This window comes from Bombina bombina, chromosome 1 (assembly GCF_027579735.1).
Source record: "Bombina bombina isolate aBomBom1 chromosome 1, aBomBom1.pri, whole genome shotgun sequence".
NCBI lineage: Eukaryota > Metazoa > Chordata > Amphibia > Anura > Bombinatoridae > Bombina > Bombina bombina.
Window position 1 is genome coordinate 284,904,956 of NC_069499.1, and position 27,057 is coordinate 284,932,012.

General features: G+C 41.7%; 1 protein-coding gene across 1 annotated transcript in view; it reads left to right on the top strand.

The window, feature by feature from the left end:
• The window catches only part of LOC128645202 (macrophage receptor MARCO), a 118,375-nt gene that overhangs the window by 16,566 nt on the left and 74,752 nt on the right, over positions 1 to 27,057 (top strand). The window contains exon 2 of the mRNA XM_053698019.1: positions 20,328 to 20,606. The gene's annotated coding sequence lies outside the window, so the exon portion shown is untranslated. The remainder of the gene's footprint in view (positions 1 to 20,327; positions 20,607 to 27,057) is intronic.

Here is a 27,057-nt window from a genome sequence, read left to right on the forward strand (position 1 = left end):
GACAGCTCTATCACATATAAAGCAATAGAAGCTCGAATTGAGTAGGTGATTTGAAATCATGCATTACGGAAGATTGCGCTGATTTTTAAAAAAGAACTTAACAATTTGAGCCATAGGGGTAGATTTAACAAGCAGCGGATGCTGCAATCTACCCCCAAAATTTCTTGCTGGAACTAAACCCAAAAAATGTTCTTTCATGATTCAGATAGAGCATCAATTTTAAGCAACTTTCTAATTCACTCCTACTATCAATTTTCTTCATTCTCTTGCTATCTTTATTTAAAAAGCAGGAATTTAAAGTTTGGCAGCCAGCCCATTTTAGGTTTAGCACCCTGGATAGTGCTTGCATATTGGTGCCTACATTTAGCAAACCAATAAGCAAGCATAACCCAGGTTCTTAAGCAAAAAGGGGCTGGCTCTTAAGCTTTACATTCCTGCTTTTTAAATAAAGATAACAAGGGAACCAACAAATATTGCAATTGGTGTATGTGTTTGTGTATCTCCATAAAAGGGAAAATGTAATTACCTTGAGCTTTAGGGGCCGATTTATCAAGCTCCATATGGAGCTTGATGCCCCTGTTTCCGCACGAGCCTTCAGGCTCGCCAGAAACAGAAGTTACAAAGCAGCGGTCTAAAGACCACTGCTCCATAACTTGTCCGCCTGCTCTAAGGCCGCGGGCAGAAATCAACCCAATCGAATACGATCGGGTTGATTGACACCCCCTGCTAGTGGCCGAATCTGCAGGGGGCGGCATTGCACAAGCAGTTCACCAGACGCTACATCGTATCATGTCCGCTCGCGCTATGATAAATCTACCCTTTTATGATTTACATTTAATATTTATTTTTAGTTGTCCTAAATAATAATAATAAAAAAATCTTTTTTTTCACTTTTTTTTGGGCACCTGAGATGTAAATCCGGCCCTGGTAACAACCTCCGATTTCGAGGAATACCTGAAACAGTACAGCCCACTGATATCCAGGATTATCTCTAAGGCCTTTTTTCAGAGTTAGCCAAGACTGACTAACATACCTGAGATCACCCTTGATAGAGCAAACCACTTACTATGGGCAAACCTAACAATACTTAACCACCAAGGGACATTATAGTCAGATTTCAATGCTACCAACATAAAGAGATGATTTATAACCTAGCCAGAAAAAAATATATTATGAAAGAAGACCACATGCTACAGTAAGTTTTCCTGCTGCTATGAAAATTGTTACGATTGAGTAAAACGGGGTTTATCACGGGTGTTTGCGCACCTTGGATGTAGCACTCGTATTACAAGTTGAAAGTAAACACGATCGCTTGAGCACAATTGAAGTTAACGCTCGCCGGGATCTTGCGTCCTCTGACCTCTAATTAACTGTTTTGGAAAACAAAAAAAAGAGTCACAAAACACATCAAAAATACATCTAAAAGTACAGTTAAACTCATAATAACACTATCTAATAAAAAATTATTTAAAAAAATTATTGCACAAAAAAGTTATAAGGGTTCAAAAAAATGAGGTCTCAGGTGACATAAAAAAAGCATAAATAAAAAGAGAGAAGCGCTCAACCTGGGAACGAACAATAGCATAATAGCTTGTTCTATGGCTAGTTACCACCCTAGAAGCAGTCTCTTTCCATCCTAATGGGAGGAGAGTCCACTGCTTCATTCATCACTTGTGGGAAATAAGAACCTGGCCCCCAGGAGGAGGCAAAGACACCCGAGCCAAAGGTTTAAATACCTCCCCCACTCCCCTCATCCCCTAGTCATTCTTTGCCTTTCGTCACAGGAGGTTGGCAGAGAAGTGTCAGAAGATTCAGAGTAGTCTCTTATGGAGGGTAGTACTGTTCAAATGGGACTGGAGTTTTAAGTAGTCCTGTCAGCCTCTCAGTGAGAGTATGGGTGTGAATGTTAGAGTTCCGGAGATGCAGGGAGAGTCTTTCTGCAAAACCATCCCGACTCATGATTAACAGCTCCTTAAGCAATCAGCGTTGATTAGTTTCGCTGCCTGCTTTTCTTCTCTCAAGTCCATGTCAGGAGCGACGCTACTAACCTGTCACACTTGAAGGGCCGTGTTCCTGTTCCACGGCATTGATTCTGGTTAGATTGTTTCATTATATAAATATGTTATAACGCAAGAAGACAGCGTCACAGTGTGACTCCTTTTATCTGTATAGAATCTAGGGTAATACCCTTGGAAGGGGGTTATGGAACAGGGGGGATTTTATAAGCATAATTTTGTTTATTGTGTTTCTGCTGCACTTGTGTGAGATGAGGCTCTGTCAGTGTGGAACAGTTAGAGAGAGATTAAGGCAAACCGCTGACACAACTCTGTTGCACATGTTTAGACAATATTGCTGTATCAAAAAAGAATAAAGTATTTAGTACGACTAAGCCGTCCACCTCTGAGGGTTCTCTGCCCCACGAGGTGCGTTCCCTACAGTCATTTCCGATTACACAAGCAGTTCCCCAGGGCACTACTAATCCTCCCGTGGGAGGGGCCCTATGGCCTCCAGACTTCGCCGATCAGTTGCAGACGGCAGTTTCTATGTCCATAAATGGGATGCCTCATCCTACTAAGCGCAAGCGGAAGGAACGGCACTGATATCAATCTCAGGGGTCTTTGACTTTGCTGGATGTCTCAGACAGATTATCCGCTGAGGGGGACGACTCTGACTTATCAGAGGATGTCACTTCTTGGTCGGAATCGGCTACTTCTAGGCCTCTGTCCGTGGAGGAACCAGATTTAAAATTTAAGATGGAGCATTTACGTTTTCTGCTGAAGGAAGTGCTTGTTACACTGGAGGTTCTGGAACCAAAACTCCCGGAGGAATCTTCTAACCCTAAACTGGATAGGGTTTACGAGGACAGAGTAGTGCCCCAGGCCTTCCCAGTTACTATCAAAATGGCGAACATTATTAAGAATAATTGGGAGAAACTGGGTTCACCCTTTTCTCCCTCGTCTTCTTTTAAGAAGCTTTTCTCCGCTCCGGACGTGCAGCTTGAACTGTGGGGAACTGTCCCTAAGGTGGATGGTGCTATATCCATGCTCGCTAAGAGAACAACCATTCCGCTTGAGGATAGCTCCTCTTTTAAGGAAACCATGGATAAAAAGAGGGAGTCCATGTTGTGGAAGATGTTCCAACTGATGGGGTTCATTTTCCAAAAGGCGGTGGCAGTCGCTGCATTGGCTGGTGCGGCTACTTACTGGTGTGACGCACTATCAGCAATGGACAAGGTGGAGACTCCCCTCGATGAGATTCTGGAGTGAATCAAAGCCCTAAGGGTAGCACATTAGTTCATTTGTGATGCTAACATGCAGATTATTTGACTGAATGCTAAGAGATCACAGTTTTCTGTTTTAGCCCGCATGTCAGCTAATATCGTGGTCTGCTGACATGACATCTAAGTCTCACTTGCTTTCCCTACCATTCAAGGGGAAGCTTTTATTTGAGTAAAAAGAAATGCCAAGATACAGCGCTACACTACCCTCAGATGAGGGTTGGGTTGCTAAAGATGGTGTCCACGACTAGGAATGTGTATACATCAAGGTTAATATATAATATTGTGTTACACAAAGAATATATATAAAACCATGTGAAAAAGTACTTAAAAGGTAAAAGATTAAAAACAATATATATATATATATATATATATATAGGATGTGATATTAAAATGTATTAAACAAACATTTTATTAACATAAACTGACAGTTAAAAATACAGTTAAAAATAGATTCAACGACTTCCGGTGGGCGGGCGATCCGACTAGCCGCAAGATAGAAGAGCTCCGCTACATCTCTTGCCTAAAAACCCCAGCGGTCGGTAATTGACCCCGAGCATAACCCCTAGCATTAGCAGGTGACCACCACACACTGCCTGGCATCCCACATTGCAGGAGCCCCCAAGAACGGCTCCCCCACGGACAGTCTATCATCCACAACGAAGAGCCGCGACTTTGAGCGGCAGAAGACGGAAGACAAAGGGTAATATCAGCGCCCTTATGACCGGGCAATAGAGACTTTGACCACACGCTGCCCGAAACATTTGGAGCCGGGCCACACCGTAACAGCGGGGTAAGAGAGTGACATACGCACTGCTTTTTGGCGCGGGCGCCATCTTGCCCCCAATCAGACACGCAGCTACAATCCTCTTCCCTGCTGTGCGGTCTAGAACCTGCATCTCATACCCAGGGCAGAAATTGAAGGAACTGAGAACTTCCTAACACTGACATTAAGCCTTGCAACAGTACAACTGAGGACGCTTCCTTTACCCTTTTAAGGCAGACCTTGCTGCAACTTGTGTAAGCTGTCCCTAAAGAGATAGAAACAGTAAGCGTCTTCCATACCGCTGTTACCAGTACCAACCCTTCACCTGTAGTGCAGGGGAGGCAGAGACTTACAGGAGCCTGATACTCAAGACCTTTATTCTTGCTCAGCTTCCTGCAGTGGAAAAGTTGCAATTTAACACAGGGAAAGCAGCACCACTTATGAAAGTCGATAAGTATTTTAAGGCATCAACATCACTGGCCATACCCATAATGGCCGGAAAGCAAAAGACGTCAGAAAGGGGCAGGAAACAGGCCGCAGAAATTCATCCAGAACCTAGCTCTCCTAATCAGAGGGACATTAATGTTGAACCAGCTCCTGACTTACTCCGAGACCTAAAGGCCTTCTTTCTCCCCAAAATGGAGACATTACAAGCAGGAATGGACACCCTTACTACTGAAATCCGCCAATATTCTACAAGACTGCAACAAGCAGAGCAAAGGATCTCTGACGTAGAGGACTCACAGCATACATCTACAATTGCCCTGCAACGCATGGAACGCCACAATTCAATTCTGCAGGACAAACTAGATGACCTCGAAAACCGGTCCCGCCGCAACAATCTAAGGATTGTGGGGGTCCCGGAGTCAGTTAAAAATAAAGAGCTCATAGAATTTACCGCATACACCCTCCCCAAACTGCTCAAGATGGACCAAGAGACAATGCCGCTAGACGTCGAGAGGGCACACAGAATAGGCCCAGATCAGTCACCTACTAAGCCCAATCAGAGACCGAGACAAGTTATCTTCAAGTTACTCAGATACCAGGAGAAGCTGGCGCTTTTAAAAGCTTACAGATCCCAACCAGACCTGGCCTACAAAGGACATAAACTTCTGATTTTCCAAAGAATTTGCTCCCCTTTGTTCTAAGCTGCATGCTTTGGGCCGACAGGCTTCACTTCTCTACCCCGCCAAGCTGAGACTGATGACACCGACAGGCCCCAAGTTTTTCCTGAACCCGCAAAAGCTTCAAGAATTCCTGGACGCTGAACCTCACAATGGCGAGGGTTGAGAGATGAACTCAGAGCACAAGCAATTTTCTATCCCATTTACTTGTTACAATGAGAGCTAGGTCTCAGAGACTGTCACAACTGTTCACATTAAGGACTAAGTACCTGCTCTCTTATGTTTTAGTCTGTGTTCCAGTTTCTGTTATTGTTATCATTCTTACACTGCTACCTCAATCCTTCAGGGTCTCACTGGTTGGACCCTTCCCCTCCAAGGTGTCCTACTCCAGCCATCTCGCTCTACGCCTGTCCCTCCTACTTCTCTTCCATTTCCCCTCTCACTTTACTGAATATCATGTTGTCGTTTTCTTATGCTTGTTCAATTTTGCCTCAATAGGTTCATGGAGGAGCACCTGGATTCCGCCCCGTTGCCTGACTCCAGACACACTGGCCCGTAAGTCACTGATATCCCAGACACCTAACCTCGAACTACTTGCACCCACCTACACATTCCTGGGTGACCTCAGCAAAACCAATGCTGACTTCTATCCAACTGCCCAGACACGCTATAGACCCACGGACTCCACATCCACTACAAACTATATACCAAATACATTCCTTTTTACCCAGCACTATGGCATGCCCCCTTAGAGTAGTGTCCTGGAATGTGGGAGGCATAACCTCTCCGGCCAAACGCAGTATCATATTGCAACACCTTAAACGTCTTCACACAGATCTTGCCCTCTTGCAAGAGACACACCTCACAGAAACAGAGCATGAGAAGTTAAGGTGCAGATGGGTAGACCAGGTATACTACACCCCTACCGAAGGGCGCAAGAGAGGAGTAGCCATTTTAGTCCGCAAAGGCCTGTCGGTCCGCATTAACCCTATTACAATAGACCCAAAAGGTAGATATATCGTAGCTGACCTACAACTAGACAACCAATCATACATCATATGTAACATCTACGGACCCAATCAATCAATTTAGACCACAATTTTGGCACTCCTTACAATCCTCTCTAGCTCTGCATGCAGATAAGCCATTAATTCTGGGGGGAGACTTCAATCTGGCCCAGGACCTGCCATTAGACCGTAGAGCTGACACACACCCTCAGGGAAAAGGAAAAACACATGCTAGGAAACGGAAGAGTGAAACAGCAGTCATGGCTAACTTCAAGACATCCCTGAATCTCATTGATTTGTGGCGTACACGCCACCCGACCAGGAGAGACTTTACATGTGCCTCTAAAACACATGGGACGCTCTCACGCATTGACTATTTTTTATGCTCCAAACAACTACACACACAGATTCCGCAAACTGACATTTCAGACATCATAATCTCTGACCACGCACCCATATGGCTACAACTTGGACCTCGGACTCACAACCCCACACAGGGGAACTGGAGATTCCCTACCTACCTTTACCATAACATCGAGTTTAGAAAACACTTAAAATCTCAGTGGGAGGAATATCACAGATTTAACGCCCAACATCTCAATGACCCGGGTATCTTTTGGGGAGCATCCAAGGCAGTCATGAGGGGACAAATCACTAGCTTCACTGCCCACTATAACGCTAAAAGGAAAAAGGTAGAAACCACAACCACCACGGCAGTAACAGCTGCATACAACCAATACTTAGCTCACCCCTCCCTCCAAAACAGAAACAAATTCTATGAGAAAAAGAAATTAAGAGAGGATACCCTATCCCAACAAAATCACTTTTTCCAGACACATAGGAAGGGCCGTTTTTATAGATTTGGTGATAAAACCGGAAGACTGTTGGCCAATGTAGTTAAACTGGCTAACCCTAAATCTGTCATCCCTGCCATCCATAAACAGGGGATACTCCACTCAGACACCAAATCAATCACATCAGAATTTCTTAACTTCTACTCCGCGCTCTACTCTGCACAAACATGCACACAGAATGACAGAGACTGTTTCTGGGATCAACTTAATCCTCCCTCTCTGAGTCCAGAAAACTTAGAACAACTCAATGCCCCTATTCAGACGTCAGAGGTCCTGAAAGCCATTAAAGCAGCTAAACTAGGCAAAACACCAGGCCCAGATAAGATACCAATTGAATATTACAAGCTCCTGCAAGCAGAGTTAAGCCCCCTGCTGGCCCAAACATTTACAGCATACCTAAAAGGCACAGCAACTCCCCCAACCGATTTCGCAGACGCCCTGATGTGCTTAATTCCAAAACCAGACAGAGACCCGACGTTCCCTGCCTCTTATAGGCCAATAGCACTCTTGAACAATGAGTATAAGCTCTTCACAGCCATACTAGCGACCAGATTAGCTGGTGTATTAGGCACAGTTATCCACGCAGACCAGACGGGCTTCATGAAGCATCGCTCCTCAGTCACCAACATACGCAAGACACTAGCACTCATTGACTTTTACTGGCAGGGAAGACACCGTGACCAGAACAAAACTGAAGCACTCCCAGAAGCGTGCCTCCTCTCTGTCGACGCGGAAAAAGCGTTCGACAGGGTTGAATGGGACCATCTATTGACTACTTTAGACAAATTTGGCATTAAGGGTGACTTTCATAACCTCATACAAACATTATATCACAACCCGCGCACCTCTATAATAGTAAACGGTGAAGTGTCACAGCCTTTCTCCCTCGGAAGAGGTACCCGACAGGGATGCCCACTGTCGCCCCTCCTGTTTAACCTAGCTATAGAGCCCCTAGCTATATACATAAGAAGTAAACTTCCAGCAGTCAAGGTAGGAACTCACTCTATGCACTTGTCCCTGTATGCTGATGACTTGCTCCTATACGTCATTAATCCAAGCACCACCATACCCAGGCTGGTCTCCATTTTCAAACAATTCGGAGTTATCTCAGGATACAGGGTAAACTTAGACAAATCGGAGCTGACATACCTCACTAATCCACACCCCTCCTCACTTCCACACACCGCACTTAAAATTACTGATGGCTCTTTTAAATATCTGGGCATACATCTCCACGTTAACCCACACTTAATTTACAAATTGAACATCCCTCCAGTGATAGCGCAGATACGCACATTACTGAAGAGCTGGGCCAAATTGCCAATCTCCTTATCAGGTCGGGCAAGTCTTGTCAAAATGATGGCAATGCCCAAACTGCTATACCCCCTGCAGTTGCTCCCTCTGCTACTCACGAAGCAGGACCTGAGGACTATCACCAGTGCTTTCAGCGATTTCGTATGGAACACGAGAAAACACAGAATCAGCAGAACAAAGCTAGCCCTACCAACTAATAAAGGGGGATTGAGACTCCCAAATGTGGAGTGGTACAACTGGGCCACACTAACCAAGCTGGTCTTTGACTGGCTGGCACGTACATCGACTTTTAATGATGAAAAGCTTGAGAAATCCCTGGCCCACCCATTTCACCTAGCTTTCTTACCCCACGCTCCCCTCCATACCCTTCCTGCTCGAATTAAAGACAACATCCTATTTAAAGATCCACTCAGAGCATGGGCAAAGCTGTGCAGGTGGTGGAAACTCCCTAACAAAGTTACCAAACATCTCCCATTACAGGGCAACCCGGCTTTCCTCCCAGGCATGACCACAAAAATTTTTGCTCTATGGGAGGAGAAGGGTTTACATACAGTCGCACAGCTAATAGACCCACTTACGGACAAACCATTCTCACTGGCACACTTGCAGGACATATTTGACCTACCCAGACATAGCACATTCGCATACCTCCAATCCAAACATTATATTCATAAACTGATGTCTGAAGGACTCAGTGGCAGAAGCCACTCACCAATAGACAATATCTGTGCCCTAACTAGGCAAGGATCACATTCCATCTCATACATTTACAGCTTAATCCTGGAAACTAAATCCGCTGAAATATTACAACAATTAAGTGCCAAGTGGAAAAGCTGCACTGATCTTGATGTTAGTGAGGACACTATCTCAGATAGCTTCCAACTAGTAGCTAGGAGCACACTAGCAATGCACTTCAGAGAAATGCACCTCAAATTCATTCATCTGAGCTATATCACCCCACAGCTGAGAGCCAAATGGGTCCAGGGTGCACCAGACACCTGTCCCAAATGCTCCTCATCCAAACCTGACATTACACACTTGTTCTGGAGCTGCCCTAAAATAGCTCAATACTGGAGTAAGATCCAGTTCTGGTTGAGGAAAAAATGCGGTGAAATGTCTGTCCTTTCAGCTTGGGACACTTTCTTTCTTAGGGGGCACACACAGAGTACCCCACAAGACCGCTTTCTGAATACCGCCATCCTCATTGCTAGAAAACTTATTCTAACACACTGGGCCTCCAGTAAACCACCGCACATCACACAATTTACAAAGCTTCTACATACACAACTACTGATAGAACAGGCAGATGTCAAGGGAGACCTAGAGAGAAGAATCAAAGCCTTTTTCACAAAATGGGAACCATACCTGTTGTCTCTACCCGTAAGCAGCTACACACAGTTAATGTTACCTTTTGCTGAGAGCACGTTTATTCTGACAGAAAGACTAAGAGGCAACCAAGCGGTGTGACACCTTAGTGACCACTGACGGTACTCCTTATTCTAATCCCCCCCTTCCCTTATTCTTCTTCCACACGGACATACGAAAGAACATGTTGAGAGCTACAGTGGGCGGACCAGGTGCCTCCTCCTCTTCCTTCTCCTTTTCAGTGATTTATGCCTTCCGTGCCTGTTTTGGCATTTTTGCTGTTTTTTGAGATAAAATGAGCTGACATCTGCTGACTAGATATATGGTTCGGACCTGATTGTTTGAATCTAATATGTTTCCCTCCCCCCCCCCACCCCCCCCTGTCCTTACCCCCTTTACCTTCCACCCCCCTCTGCCTACCCTCCTCCACCACCCTACTAAGACACCCTTACTTCCCCCCTCTCTCCTTTCCCCCCCCACCTTCCCACCCCACTCTCCCCCCTCCCCCCCCCCTCCCCCCCCCCCATCAGTACCACCCGTTTCCCCCCAAACCCTTCTCTTCTCCCAACCCCTCTTTCCCCTTTCGGATCACCTAGAAAATTAAAAAAGTTACCTGGACGGGTGTTAACCACTCTGGGAATGCATTAAATTCTCACTAATTACATTAGCCGCATGATGCGAGTTTCCTGTCAGGATATCACTTTATGTAAGTTATGTTATTTTCTTGTTACTTCATGTATATTGTCTTATTCCTTGCAGTGGTATGCCCGTTTGGGTCCCCCACTAAATAAAGATATTTAAAAAAAAAAAATAGATTCAACAATCTAATGGATTGCCCCATACAATGTCCAAGAAGTTATGTCCTATGTAACATACAAGTGTTTAAGTCCCATACCAAAATGTCCAAAGCAAATGTTCAAGGTTAATATCCAAAAAAAAAAAAAAAAAAAAAAAATGATAATATGTCCAAAGTTGGTGTAAAAATCAAAAAGGTGAAAAAATGTAAAAAATATAAAAAATATATGAAATATTTTTTGAAAAGATGAAAAAATGAATAAAAATATATAAAAAATATATGAGTTGTGATCAGCAACCCATATGGAAGGAATATAATATATGTGATAGTGAATAATTCTCGTGAGGTGTACACCTAAAAAGTGTGTATATAAAAGGGTGTGGTAAAAAATGTGTCATAAAAAATGTGTCATAAAAAAGGATTCAAAATCCTGGTGAAATAAATAAAGTCCAAATTGCTCCAAAAAAATGTGTATATAATTCCAAGTATTCCAAATGTGAGTGTAGAAAGTGCTGGGTTGATGTTCCTCTTCTTAAAAGGTTATCAAATGTAATGGGATATCCTCCTGTACCTAAAAAAGTGTACAGAAAATAGACATAGTGCAATAAAATCACTTTAGAATGACAACAACAGTATTCTACTCACCAGATATATTCTGAGCTGCAATACCAGTGTATAGCCAACGCGTTTCGGTCCTCAGGGTCTTTCTCCCTGAGAAAGGTCCCTGAGGACCGAAACGCGTTGGCTATACACTGGTATTGCAGCTCAGAATATATCTGGTGAGTAGAATACTGTTGTTGTCATTCTAAAGTGATTTTATTGCACTATGTCTATTTTCTGTACACTTTTTTAGGTACAGGAGGATATCCCATTACATTTGATAACCTTTTAAGAAGAGGAACATCAACCCAGCACTTTCTACACTCACATTTGGAATACTTGGAATTATATACACATTTTTTTGGAGCAATTTGGACTTTATTTATTTCACCAGGATTTTGAATCCTTTTTTATGACACATTTTTTATGACACATTTTTTACCACACCCTTTTATATACACACTCTTTAGGTGTACACCTCACGAGAATTATTCACTATCACATATATTATATTCCTTCCATATGGGTTGCTGATCACAACTCATATATTTTTTATATATTTTTATTCATTTTTTCATCTTTTCAAAAAATATTTAATATATTTTTTATATTTTTTACATTTTTTCACCTTTTTGATTTTTACACCAACTTTGGACATATTATCATTTTTTTTTTTTTTTTGGATATTAACCTTGAACATTTGCTTTGGACATTTTGGTATGGGACTTAAACACTTGTATGTTACATAGGACATAACTTCTTGGACATTGTATGGGGCAATCCATTAGATTGTTGAATCTATTTTTAACTGTATTTTTAACTGTCAGTTTATGTTAATAAAATGTTTGTTTAATACATTTTAATATCACATCCTATATATATATATATATTGTTTTTAATCTTTTACCTTTTAAGTACTTTTTCACATGGTTTTATATATATTCTTTGTGTAACACAATATTATATATTAACCTTGATGTATACACATTCCTAGTCGTGGACACCATCTTTAGCAACCCAACCCTCATCTGAGGGTAGTGTAGCGCTGTATCTTGGCATTTCTTTTTACTCTTAACTTTTGGAGTCTGGTTGGGAGACTCCGCCTATATCAGATATAGCTTGTATGGTATTATTGTGGCGCTGATAGATATACATTCATTTGAAGCTTTTATTTGACCCGGGCCTGGATTCTATCATATCTACAGTCACGGGTGGTAAGCGTGCCTTCTTACCTCAGGATAAGAAAGTCAAACCTAAGGGATCTACTTTTTTCACTTTCGTGTGGACAAGTCTCAGCGGCAGCAGCTTTCCGCAAAATCTGAACAATCCAAGGGATCTTGGAAGCCAGCAAACTCTTGGAACAAGTCCAAGCAGAACAAGAAGCCAGCCGAGTCAAAGTTGGCATGAAGTGGTGGCCCCCGACCCGTCCTTGGACCAGGTAGGGGGAAGACTATCTCTTTTTGTGGTGGCCTAGAGGGGAGACGTTACAGACCCATGTGTCCTGGAGATCATCACCCAGGGGTACAGGATAGGTTTCAAATCATATCCGCCCAGAGGCAGGTTCCTCCTGTCAAACATTTCTTCAAGACCAGAAAAGAGAGACGCCTTCCTGGGGTGTGTGAGGTATCTCTCAGCTCTTGGGGTAAGCATCCCAGTTCCTCCGGCAGAAAGAGGTCTGGGATATTATTCAAACCTTTTCATGGCCCCAAAGAAGGAGGGCATGTTTTGTCCAATTCTGGACCTAAAGGTCCTAAACTAGTTTTTGTCAGTCCCATCGTTCAAGATGGAGACAATCAGGTCAATTTTGCCCCTGGTTGAAGAGGGTCAATTCATGACGACTATAGACCTGAAGGATGCTTACCTTTATGTTCCATTCAGGTTCTGGGAGCTCTTCTTGCAGTAGCCAGAGATGTTGCAAGCTTGTGTCCAACTGTCTAGCCCTGCAGACATCCTCCAGGACATCTGTGGCCAGGTGTATGGAGGTAGTCGGGCTCATGGTATCCAGCATAGATGTCATTCCATTCGCCAGGTTCCATCTCAGACCTCTTCAACTGTGCATGTTGAGACAATGGAACGGCCATCATTTAGATTTGTCCCAACAGATATCTCTGGACAGACCGGTGAGGGAGTCCCTGTCTTGTTTGATCCGACCGGGACAGTTGTCTCAGGAGGTCATTGTACCGGTACCTCCAGCAGAGAGAGGTCTTGGATACTACTCAAACCTGTTTATGGTCACAAAGAAGAAGGGTACTTTTCATCCAATTGTGGACCTAAAGTGTTTTAACAAATTCCTGTCTGTCCCTTCATTTAAGATGGGTACAATAAGGTCCATTCGTCCTTTAGTCAGGGAAGGACAATTTATGATCACGATAGACCTGAAGGATGCCTACCTTCACGTCCCTATACATAAGTAACACTTCAAGTTCCTAAGATTTGCGTTCATGGACCCGAACTTCCAGTTCATTGCACTTCCCTTTGGTCTTGCTACTGCTCAAAGAGTTTTTACGAAGGTTCTAGGGGCTCTGCTCGCAGTGGCCAGAACCAGAGAGATTGCAGTGGCGCTGTACTTAGACAATATTTTGGTTCAGGCACCTTCCTGTCATCTGGCAGCTCTTCTTTCTCTTCTTCAAACTCATGGATGGAAGATGGAGTTCCTGGGTACGATAATAGATTCCATATCTATGAGGATATTTATTACAGACCAGAGACGTTACAAGCTAACCAATTGTCTTGCCCTCCAGACCTCCTTCAGGCCATCTGTGGCTCGGTGTATGGAGGTTATTGGACTCATGGTGTCCTGCATGGACATCATCCCCTTTGCTAGATTCCCTCTAAGACCTCTTCAACTGTGCATGCTGAGACAGTGGAATGGCAATCATTCAGATCTGTCTTAACAGATTTCTCTGGACAGCCAATTGAGAGAATTGTTCTCCTGGTGGCTTTGTCCAGATCAACTGTCCCAAGGGACGTCCTTCATGAAACCATCCTGGGAGATTGTGACTATGGACGCGAGTCTCTCAGGATGGGGAGCTGTTTGGGGTGTCAGGAAGGCACAGGGCCTGTGGTCTTGAGAGGAATCCATCCTCCCGATAAACATCTTGGAACTTCAAGCGATCTTCAATGCTCTGAAGGCTTGGCCCCTTCTGGGTTCGACCCAGTTTATCAGATTCCAATCAGACAACATAACCTTGGTGGCTTACATCAACCATAAGAGCGGAACGAGGAGCTCCCTAGCAATGAGGGAAGTATCTCGGATTCTGGAGTGGGCGGAGGCCCACAGCTGTTTGCTATCAGCAATCTACAACTGGCAAGTGGATCCTCAGCAGACAATCCTTTCATCTGGGGGAATGGTCTCTCCATCCCGAAGTGTTTGCAGAGATATGCAACAGGTGGGGGATGCCGGAGATAGATCTCATGGCATCTCATCTCAATACCAAGCTACCCAGATATGGGTCAAGGTCCAGGGATCCTCAGGCGGAGTTAATAGATGCATAAGCAGTGCCTTGGAGGTTCAGTCTAATCTACCTTTTTCACCATTACCACTCCTTCCTCGTGTAGTGGCCCACATCAAACAGGAGCAGGTGTCAGTGATACTGATTGCTCCATCATGGCTGCGAAGGATGGGTTTCGCGGATTTAGTGGGGATGTCTTCTTTTCCTCCATGGAGGTTACCTTGTCGCAGGAATCTGCTGGTACAAGGTCCTTTTGTTCATCAAAATCTAGATTCTCTGAGGCTGACTGCGTGGAGATTGAACGTTACTCATTGGATCTATCATAAGGTGTGGAGGATCTACTTATTCTGGTGTGAAGAGCATGGATTTCCCTGGCATAAGGTCAGGGTTTCCAGGATTCTTTCTTTTCTCCAGGATGGTCTGGAGAAGGGCCTTTCAGCTAGCTCTCTTAAGGGATAGATTTCATCCCTATTTCACTGCACAAGAGGCTTGCTGAGCTTCCAGAAGTCCAGTCCTTTGTTCAGGCTCTGTCTAGAATCAAACCTGTGTTTCGACCTGGCACTCCCCCTTGGAGCTTAAATCTTGTTATTAAGGTTTAGCAGAGGGCTCCGTTTGAGCCTATGCACAGCCTTGACATTAGATTATTATCTTCGAAGTTCTTTTTTTACTGGCTATTACCTCGGCATGCAGAGTATCTGAGATGGCTGCCTTGCAATGTGAGCCCCCTTACCTAATATTCCATGCTGATAAGGCTGCTCTTCATACTGGGTTAGCTTTTCTTCCTAAGGTTGTTTCTGATTGCAACATCAATCAGGAGATTGTTGTTCCTTCTTTGTGTCCTAGTCCTTCTTCTTTGAAGGAGCGGTTACTTGTTAATTTGAATGTGGTTCGGGCCTTGAAGTTCTATCTTCAAGTCGCTAAGGAGTTTAGACAGACTTATGAAACAGCGGGACATAAGCCTCCTCAGAGGATTAAGGCTCATTCTACTAGAGCAGTGGCTTCCTCTTGGGCCTTCAAGAATGAGGCATCTATGGAGCAGATTTGTAAGGTGGCTACCTAGTCCTCTTTACATACCTTTTCAAAATTTTACAAGTTTGAAGTTTTTGCTTTGGCAGTAGCATCTTTTGGGAGAAGGGTTTTGGATGCTGTTTGTAAAAGATATTGAGTGGCGCTCTGAGGGGAGCAGAGGGGTGTGTGGGAATGTATGAAATAGTAAACTCTATGTAGGTCTAGAATCCAAAAAACCAAGGTAAATAAGTGTGAAAAAAGGAATATAAAGAGGTGGAGATTAAGATTAAGGTCCGACAGACCTTTGTTAAATAGGCCCCTAAATATTTAATACATTTATATAAAAACAGATAATATATGCAAAAAACATATCAAATAGTGTATCAGATAGAATATAAAAACAATATCACAAACTATAGATATGTAGTGATGTGGCCACACCTGTAGAGCAATAAAAAAACACTAAAAAACAATAATAAAAGACAATTCAGTAAGTGTAGAGCAAATACTTCAAGTTATTGATTACTGACCGGTCAGTGTAGAATAGTTTCTGTGTGGATAGTCTTGTCTTACCGGACTTTTGATATGGTTTATCTCCCTGGGCTTAGTCGCATTATCTGACAGACTTGGTGGCCATTAGCGTCCCCCACGCTTTGTTCTCTGCAGTGGGTACTCAGCGTCTTCACTGTCTATGCTGACTTTCCTAGATCATCTGATCATTTCAACCAATCAGAAAGGCGGTAGGTCGTAATAGCTCCAAGCTTGCAGGCTGTGGTGCCCTCAGAATACGGTTCGTTTTACCCTCCCATTTCATTCAGTGTCCTCTAGAGCTTGGGTATGTTTCCCACAAGTAAGGAATGAAGCCGTGGACTCTCCTCATATTAAGATGGAAAACATGAATTATGCTTACCAGGTAATTTCCTTTCCACAGCTCCCGTCCGTTTTTCTCCTTTGGGCGGACCAACATTTTTTGTTCTTCTGGCACCATTTATACCCTGATATTTCTCCTACTGTTCCTTGTTCCCTTGGCAGAATGACTGGCGGATGAGGGGAGTGGGGGAGGTATTTAAGCCTTTGGCTGGGGTTTCTTTGCCTCCTCCTGGTGGCCAGGTTCAGTATTCCCACAAGTAAGGTATGAAGCGATGGACTCTCCTCTTACAGATGGAAAGGAAATGATCTGGTAAGCATAATTTATGTTTTTTTCCCACTTTTTTTGCTCCATTGACTTCTAAGGGGGAATACGTTAAAACACAATTACGGTATTGTAGCTTCTGCTTTTTGGGATCGTCTGGTTTGCGCTACCAGACACGAGCAAAAAGTTTACTTCTAGCGGAGTCAGCTGGAGTGTTACATACCGCTCCACTTGTAATCTGGCCCATTGTGTTCTCAGTTTTGTCCATCTGTTCTGGATTTATTAAAAAATTAACTTTGAAAACAGATTCCTTGTTCTAGGTATTACTCACAGAAAGCAAACACTGCTTGAGACTTTTTGTAAATTGTTTTGGTTACTATGTGTACACTACAGATATTTCATATAATCATTAAAACTAAACTCAATCTTTTGTGTAATGTAGCAACCATCAATTGTTCAGAAAATACTTTTATTTGAGGTTTGAAAAAGGCATACATGAAAGATTATTCAGTGTAACATAATAAAAGTATTAAGATACAGACAATGTATGACATTATAAATTATTAAAGTATAATCTTGAAAAGAAAAGGAATTTTATGTAAATGTAACGACTAATATACTAATCACCTCCAAACTAATATGTGAGGCCACTTTTGGACCTCCACAATAAATGATCTAGGTGTAGGAGGTTGTTGCTAACACAGGCGACCACTTTTGGATCTCCTACTGACAGACCTCATTTGTTTTTTTTTGTTTTTTTGTTATTTTAAACATTTACTTTTGGAAGTTATCATATATAGTATTATCATAATAAATACCACACTCTAAAGTAACAATATATAAATGAAACTGGCCAAGCATGGAATATCAGTAGTCTAGAGCAGTTACATAAGTAATATCAATATATGCCAAGGTAGATAACATATAATGCTTATATGATGTAATGAGCATTTGGTAAAGCTAAAAATAGGCAACAGGCGAAACCGCTGCATAAAGATATATAAACTATCGGTCACAAGGCTCTAGTGTGGTGGGCTGTGAAACCCTGAAGTTTACTGTTGATTATACAGATATCCTCTAAGCAAGAAATAATAGGCCAAACATATAGCATCTGTTGGAGAATAGTAAGATATATTAGAGATATAAAGTCTGGCATGGAGTGCTAAGCTAAGTAACATGAAGTAGGTGCGCTTGGCAATAGCAATTAAGGGGAATTGAACATTTTGGAGTTAGCTTGCTTTAGGTATATTAGAGGGGAAATTTTAAACAAGAAGTTACTGGGAACGTCACGCCCACCCGGCCGCAGTTAGCATGGCTTTCATTTTAGCCTTCAAAGGTAATTAAACTTATGGGGATAAGGATTAAAACTTGATACCAAACTTATACAAACAACACAATTACCACCATCAGCAGGGCAAAATGGGGAGAGAGCACAAATAGCCAAGCAACACAGAACAATGACTATAAGAAGTATGTTAGTTTGATATAAACTGGAAACTAGAGATATGCCCTCATTAAAACAGAATGTGTGAATCTACTGGGCACATTTGTAGGCAACCAATATACTATAGATTATATAAAGGCTATTAGTTATAAACATCTAAGTAATATGCATTAAGGAACAAAAGTGACCCACAGAATCTTACAAACTTAAGGTACAGCTAGATATATCTCTCAAAGTCAATGTTATAGGATATCTCTAGGTAGGTGGTCCACCTGTCTTCTTACACCGCTACATCAGTACAATAAAACATATGTGTTATCACAGTAGATATGGCATAGTTAAAAGACAATGTAGTGCTATATAGTGAAAGTAAGTAAATAAAAATATTAACCTCAATGAGTGCAAACAAAGTAACAGTGGTACACAGCTTGCATATGTACTTAAGTATGTATAGAGACAACCATGTATGTAGAGGCTACCAAAGGGTTCATATTCACAGTTCTTTAAACAGTCTTTTGCTAATGTTATATCTTGATCAAGTTTTTCTTAGCAGGCTCACCTATAAAAAGCAGTTATTATTTTTTGTATTATTTTATGAAATAGCCCCTCAGGCAGGGTAAGTCTTGCTGCATCACAATAATATGGAATGCCCTGAAGCACTGTTACATGGTCGCACACGCTGTATACCCAAAGCAGGTCCACACAGTCAGTTACCAGTATCGGTCTACCAGATGTCCAGTGTAGAGTATTCGGGTACAATAAATGCTGTGTGTAACAGAGAACACTTGAGCATTTGAGGTAAATGAGGAGTGTTTTGTTTGCAGCTGTATTTCTCTTTGATCTTTAAGTGAACTTGCTAGTAGAATTCTCCCGGATAAGTGTGGCGTTTTTGCGCCTTGAGGAGCATTTGAAAGCTTCAAGGTAAGTAAAGAGTGTTTCTTTTGCGATCGTGTCCCTTCTTGGTCTTGGGGAGGAATGCTTGGATTCTTCTAGGAAGACTTAGCTTGTATTTGTGTATTGATGTGATAGCTGGTCTGGTCACTGCAATGTCACCTATACTGATCCACGGCAAAGCAACTCCGCTTTCAGTAGCATTTATTGAATGTGGAATCAGGGCCAGCTGGTGATCGCTGGGGCCCCAAAGCGCCACCACCCTCGCCCTCCGCCACAACAGGATCGAATGTTGTAGGTTGTTCGGGCTTATAGGTGTTTCTGGGCTTAAATGCAATCTGCAGCATGTCTTCAAAAGCAGCATGATGTTCTGTGAGTAAACAATGCAGCTCCTCAAAGAAACTAGTGGCGCTTTCCATGTTGGTTATCTATAAGATGGCTTAAGCGGGCACATATAAAGTAAAGAGTTCTTGCAGTGTTTTGCAGATTATCACTGCTCACTAACGACAGGGCCACACAGGTGCCCTGCTGGGGGGTTAGATAGTAGGCAACAACCCTCGTTATGCTCCGGTAGGCTGAATCTAGTTCCAAATCTGAAAATAGTGGTATCATATAAAAGAACTATGTCTGCTAAAAAATGTTTAGTAACAAATCACTCTCAACTGAGTATTAACAAGGAAATTGTGTGCAGATTAAATAAATATTTGGAGCAGCAGACATTCTTGCGACCTATCATGACCGCCGCACGGAAGTTCCCCCGGAAAATACTTTTAAACTATTTTTTTTTTTAAGAAAATAAAAGGAAGATTTACAATAATGATTTATTATTTATATTTGTACAGACAAGACCAGAAAGAAGGTAATAATGATGTCCCTGCTGCTGCTGCGTATTTAGGTTATGTGCGACCCCCCCCCCGGTTTTAGGACTTTTTTCACCTTTTCACATTTACATAAACGCCATCAGCTAATGTTGATTGAAGAAAAAAAAACTGATATATTAACTTATGATCTTATTACCATTTCCATAAAAAAAATATTTTAAATTCATTTTCATACAAAGAAAAATGCAGCAGTGCTTCTTAACACATTACTGAACAATAAATATATTATTGAATTATTCAATATGTTTTCCTAGATTACAAGTGGAGCGTTTAGAGATGGCATTCTGCATACCTTTGTTGTAAAAAGTGGTTATTAGAGTTACTATTGCCTTTCTATCATCTCAAACCAGTCTGCCCATTCTCCTCTGACCTCTGACATCAACAAGGCCGCTCACTGTATATTTTTTCTTTTTCAGACCATTCTTTGTAAACCCTAGAGATGGTTGTGTGTGAAAATCCCAGTAGATCAGCAGCTTTTGCAATACTCAGACCAGCCAGTCTGGCACCAAGAACCATGCCACGTTCAAAGTCACTTAATTCCCCTTTCTACCGCATTCTGATGCTCAGTTTGAACTTCAGCAAGTCATCTTCACCACATCTAAATGCCTAAATGCATTGAGTTGCTGCCATGTGATTGGTTGATTAGCAGATTGTTTTACCAAGCAATTGAACAGGTGTACCTAATAAAGTGACCGGTGAGTGTATCTCTCTCTCTCTCTCTCTCTCTCTCTCTCTCTCTCTCTATATATATATATATATATATATATATATATACATATTTATTTCTGTATTAATATGTGTTTATATGTATTTGCAGACATATATACACATACAAACACATAAATATATAAGTGCAGTGCAGTCCTTTGCAGTTAAGTAGATAAAAGCACGTAGAATCATATTTGTGCAATATTCATATTTAATAGATGTTTTAACTATGTATTTACTGTAAATATTTCACATGTTCTGCTCATAGGTATATGTGCTCTAAGTATTTCTAAATAGATATTCCTGTATCACACTTTTTCAGGAGAATGATGAGATGACATAAAAAACAAAACATGAAAAGAATGAATATAGGAACACATTACAACATGGTTTAAATATGGACGATGTATCATTTTCTTAATGGTGTACAATAATTGATCTACCACATCTTTCAAATGAAAATGCTCAAACTTCAATGGGCCTGATTAGCGAAGATGATATTGACTTAAAATAATTTAACAAGAAAAGCAAATTTTATTCAGTAAGATCAAAGGTTTTAGACATTTTCCAGAAAATGGTAGAGGATAGATTAAGAACCCTAAGTGATAAATTAAAAATAAATTGTTAAGTTTAACATCCCAAGAATGGCATGCTTTAAAAATCTTGTCTATTGATAAAAATATAGTGATAAGATCATCAGATCAGGGTGGTAATGTGGTCTTTTTGAATGAAGAGGCCTACATTAGTGAAGCAAAGAGACACTTTAATGATAAGGAGGTATATGCCAAATTAAAAGAAAATTCTATTGAGCAATATAAAAATGATCTTATTGGTATTGTATTGCTAGATAGACATCACAATTTAATTACATCAACAATACTGGAAATTCGAATTACCCCTATTTTTCACTATTTTCCTAAGATACACAAAGACCTCAAATGTCCCCCTGGACGCCCTATAATAGCTGGCATATATTTTTTAATCAACCCCTATCTGATTTTATAAATTTTTGTAACAATTGATAAAAAAAAAATCTATCAAGTTACATATAGGACACTACATCATTATGAACTAAATTTAGGAATATTTTTTTAGGAGGACAGAATAATGAATGCAACAAAGAACAGGAAAAGGTAGAGACAATTCTTTATAGAAAACCTAAGGCAGGTAACACTATCCTGGGTTTTGACTCTTATCACCCTAGACATGTTCTAAAGGGAATACCCAAGGGTGAATATATTAGAGCTAAAATAAACTGTACCAATGAAACAGAATATCAAGGACAAGTATCAGTCATTACCAAAAGACTAAAAGAGAGGATATCAAGATAGTGTTCTAGATATGGCACGTAGATGACATGCCTAGAGATGAATTACTAAAATATAAAAATATTCCCAAATACAGAGACCTAAATGTATTACAACTTACAGTTTACAATACAATAAGGTCTGTAACATAAACAGGATCTGAGTACAATATGGGAATAGATTCACTATCATTAAACAAATTATACAGGGAGATTTATTTTTATTCCTAAAAAAGGTAAAATTTTAGCTAAGAGTTGGCTAAAAGGCAGAAAGGGTTTCTACAGGTGTAGAATACCAATCTGCAAAACCTACACTTATGTTAAAGAAGGTAACACATTCAAATCTACCGAAACAGATTGAGAGTATAACATCAGTTTCAACAGTTCAACTACTCATCCTATATTATAAAAGGCCAAGTGTTTGTCTGAAGCCGTCATGCGCAGTAGAGACAAACACTTGGCCTTGAGATAGGGAGCGCGAGGTACACAGCATACAAGCAGCTGTGAGATAGGGAGCGCGAGGTACACAAACAGCTGTGAGGTCTGCTGCGTTAGAAGCGGCCACGCGCTCCCCAGACCTCACAGCTGTTTGTGGCCGAAGGGAGCGTTGCGATGGGGGCGTGGCCGGGCATCGCGAGGGGCGTGGCCGGGCGTCGCGAGGGGCGTGGCCGGGCGGGTGTCACTGCGATGGGGCGTGGCCGGGCAGGGTCCCGCGATGTGAACACAGAGCCAGAGAGGGAGCAGGAGAGGGGGCGAGAGAGACAAAGGGGGGGGAAGAGAGACAAAGGGGGGGGGGGAAGAGAGACAAAGGGGGGGGAAGAGAGACAAGGGGGGGGGAAGAGAGACAAGGGGGGGGGAAGAGAGACAAAGGGGGGGGAAAGAGAGACAAAGGGGGGGGAAGAGAGACAAAGGGGGTGGGGGGGAAGAGAGACAAAGGGGGGGGGAAGAGAGACAAAGGGGGGGGGAGAGAGACAAAGGGGGGGAAGAGAGACAAAGGGGGGGGAAGAGAGACAAGGGGGGGGGGGGAAGAGAGACAAAGGGGGGGGAAGAGAGACAAAGGGGGGGGAGAGAGACAAAGGGGGGGGGAGAGAGACAAAGGGGGGGGAAGAGAGACAAAGGGGGGGGAAGAGAGACAAAGGGGGGGGGAAGAGAGACAAAGGGGGGGGAAGAGAGACAAAGGGGGGGAAGAGATACAAAGGGGGGGGAAGAGAGACAAAGGGGGGAGAGAGAGACAAAGGGGGGGGGAGAGAGACAAAGGGGGGGGAAGAGAGACAAAGGGGGGGGAAGAGAGACAAAGGGGGGGGGGAGAGAGACAAAGAGGGGGGGAGAGAGACAAAGGGGGGGGAAGAGAGACAAAGGGGGGGGGAGAGACAAAGAGGGGGGGAGAGAGACAAAGGGGGGGGGAGAGAGACAAAGGGGGGGGAAGAGAGACAAAGGGGGGGAAGAGAGACAAAGGGGGGGAAGAGAGACAAAGGGGGGGGGAAGAGAGACAAAGGGGGGAGAGATAAAGGGGGGGAGAGACAAAGGGGGGGAGAGACAAAGGGGGGGGGTGGAGAGAGACAAAGGGGGGGAGAGAGACAAAGGGGGGGAGAGAGACAAGGGGGGGGGAGAGAGACAAAGGGGGAGAGAGAGACAAAGGGGGGGGAGAGAGACAAAGGGGGGGGAGAGAGACAAAGGGAGGGGGAGCCAAAGAGGGGGGAGAGAGAGAGCAAAAGAGGGGAGAGAGCCAAAGAGGGTGGGGGGAGAGCAAAAGAGGGGAGAGAGAGAGCAAAAGAGGGGAGAGAGAGAGCAAAAGAGGGGAGGGAGAGAGCAAAGGAGAGGGGGGAGAGAAAGCAAAAGAGGGGAGAGAGAGAGCAAAGGAGAGGGGGGAGAGAAAGCAAAAGAGAGGGGGGAGAGAAAGCAAAAGAGAGGGGGGAAGAGAGAGCAAAAGAGAGGGGGGAGAGAGCAAGGGGTGGGACCGCTGTACTGCAAAAAATGGCCCGTGTACACGGGCTTTAGTACTAGTGTAATATATTTGCTCACATGTAAAGTCTGTTTAAAACAGTATGGGCTAGATTGCAAGTGGAGTACTAACATTTGCGCACACATGCTAATGGGTATTACGCAAGGGTTTGCACTCATCGGGCTTACAGCTCATATTATGAATTGAAAGTAAACGCAATCACGTGAGCACAACCAGGATTTACACTAGAATTATTACTGTGACTTCAGAGCTGGTTAACTGTTTCGCGAAACAGAAAAGTTACACAAAACACATCAAAAATACATTACAAAGTATGTATATATATATATATATATATATGTCTATATATGTGCACGTATGTATTTATGTATTTATATGTGTATATATATATATATATATTTACAAACATATATACACATATAAATACATATGTACACATATATCAACATTTGTAAGTACATTAGAGCCCTTTGCCGTTTAGTAGATGAAAACATGAAAAAACATATTTATGCAATATTCATATTTAATAAAGTTTTTAACTATGTACTGTATTTACTGTAAATGTTAGAAATTCCAATGTTCTGCACATAGCCGAATATGTTCTAAGTATTTATAAATAAATATTCCTATATATATCTGTATATATCTATACCTATATATAATCATCTTTATATATAGGTATAGATACATATTGTACCAAAAAAACACCAGATATACTGTATGTAGAAATACATATTCTGTTATGTAAAGAACATTAGAATGTGAAATATTCATATTTTCATGTTGGGTTAGCACAAATAAGAATCTGTGATCGTATTTGCATGAGAGTGGGTTGTTAGTTTTTTTCCCACTTTTTCTTCTTCATCGACTTCTATGGGGGAATATGTGATACACTAACTTCAGATTTTTGCTCTTGTCGGGTTGCCGCTAGAGTGAAAACAGTTTACTTTCAACTATTAGTACCAGCGCAAGCCGATGAGCGCAAAAATCTTATTTCTAGCACAATTAACGCTCAAGCAGAAGCATTAGTTTGCACTTCACTTGTAATCTAGCCTTATGTTGGCAAAACAAACAGAACCGCAAAGGACAGATTTTAAGAACATCTAAGATCCATTGAAGACCCTGATTCTGATACCTCTGTGGTGAGACATGCGCATGGGCACGAAACGTGTCTGTGCGTGGTTCTATGTCTACCCTGCTTACTTTGTTTTACTTGTACCATGATGGATAATATATTGTGCTTTTAAATGGATACTATAAACTTTGGATATTTTATGTAAGTGGTCCTAATGGTTCATGTTGCAGACGCAGTGCGCAGAACTTTGTAGATGTATGTATATAGGTTTTTAATAGCCATGTGATCACTGTGGTAATAGACGTAAATAAATGTACATATGAGTAGAGGCTCATGAGCGCACCTAACTGCGTATCTCAGTTATATAAATATACCCTTATTGATTTGACGATAAACCCTTATCATTTTTACTATAGAGTTTAGAAAAAAAACATGCTATTGTTAACAAGCTTGCTTAGTAAAATTTTAATGAAAAATATGCATATTTTTTACACTTTTTGTTGTAGATTTCTCACGTCATGCTATATACATACAATAATAGTATAGTATAAAACTGCTAGTTCTGCAGACATTAAAAAAGCAAAACAATATTGAATTTATGGATTTCTCAATGTGAACCTAAACGTGAGCAGCATCTGAAAACTCCAAATATCAGCACAACAATGGGATATGACTCAGCATTAAAGAGGTTAATTTCCTTCTTTCTCGTACTTAAATGTATTATTTAAACAGAAAGATATCTGAGTTTTCATCCAAATTTAAAATGATAATACTGATTTATTGTGCTTTAAATATGTTCCACTCACAAAGAATCATACAAGGTACAAAATGTGCCTATAGTTTGATATTGCTTATCTGCAGTGTTATTTGGGGAATACATAATAATATATTTAAACCTCAAAAGCAGCATTTACAATTCCACATCTGTTTTGTGGGAAGTTAGCAAATTTTGTGGTTATTTTGGGGAAGTTTTTAAGTATAACTGTACAATACAGGAGAAAATTAGTCTCCATGTCCACCCTGTTATCAGATTTTTAACACAATGTGGTTGCTTATGTGGGATTGTGTTTTATATCTATAGTTCTTTATTCATTTTTTAACTTTACAGTTTTTCCCTCAGAAATGTGTATTAATTACAACCCATAGAATAAATATAAAAATAAAGTGTTAAAGAGCTGGTTTTCTGGTTTGTTTTATTTTCTGCTCATTTAAACCAGTGGGCATAAAAATGCAAAAAAGTAAATTCTCTTATGCTTTGCAGTTGATCCTTTAGAAAAACATATCTAATAATTTTCAACAGAAAAACAGCATCTATGGGGATTTTTGTAGATAACTATTTCATACGTTTTTTTAAAGGATTGTGACCGACCACTTTATTATTGCACTGTTTGTGCTGATCACAATCGCATTGGCCACAACTACTTGGTCCACCATCTGCACACAGAGTTCTGTAAGCTCCTGAGGCCTAACTATAAAGAGTACATTTGGGGACAACAACTGATTCTGCTGGAGGTGCGATTCTACTACCTCAGTGAGTAAAGGGACAAAATATACCTAACCGTCGCTATACCTTTGCCTATGTTGATGCGGCCCTCATTTATCGTTAACCCTTCACATAACTGCCCTAAGTAGTCAAGCATATTAACTTTTGGACAGACGAGTATTGCATGAAAGACACTTGATTGCAAGATCTTTTGTTCGTCTCTGATTTTGCTAACGGCATAATCTTTACCTGCCTCCTCTGAGGTATTTGGTTTATCTGTGATTTTTGTCAATCACACAACTTCTCCTACAACTGCCTAATATTTGCAGTTTATTAGGATACCTTACACACAGGAGCTATATTTCTCATCAGTGAAATGCTGAGAGCTACATTAAATCTGCAGAATGCACTAATTCACCATGAAAGGGACACTCAGGTCAAAATAAACTTTTATGATTCAGATAGAGCATTCAGTTTAAGACACTTTCCAATTTACTCCCATTATGAAATTTTGCAGTCTTTTAATATTCAAACTTTCTGGGGAACAAGATCCTACTGAGCATGTGTACAAGCTCACATGGTATACATATACTAGTCTATGATTGGCTGAT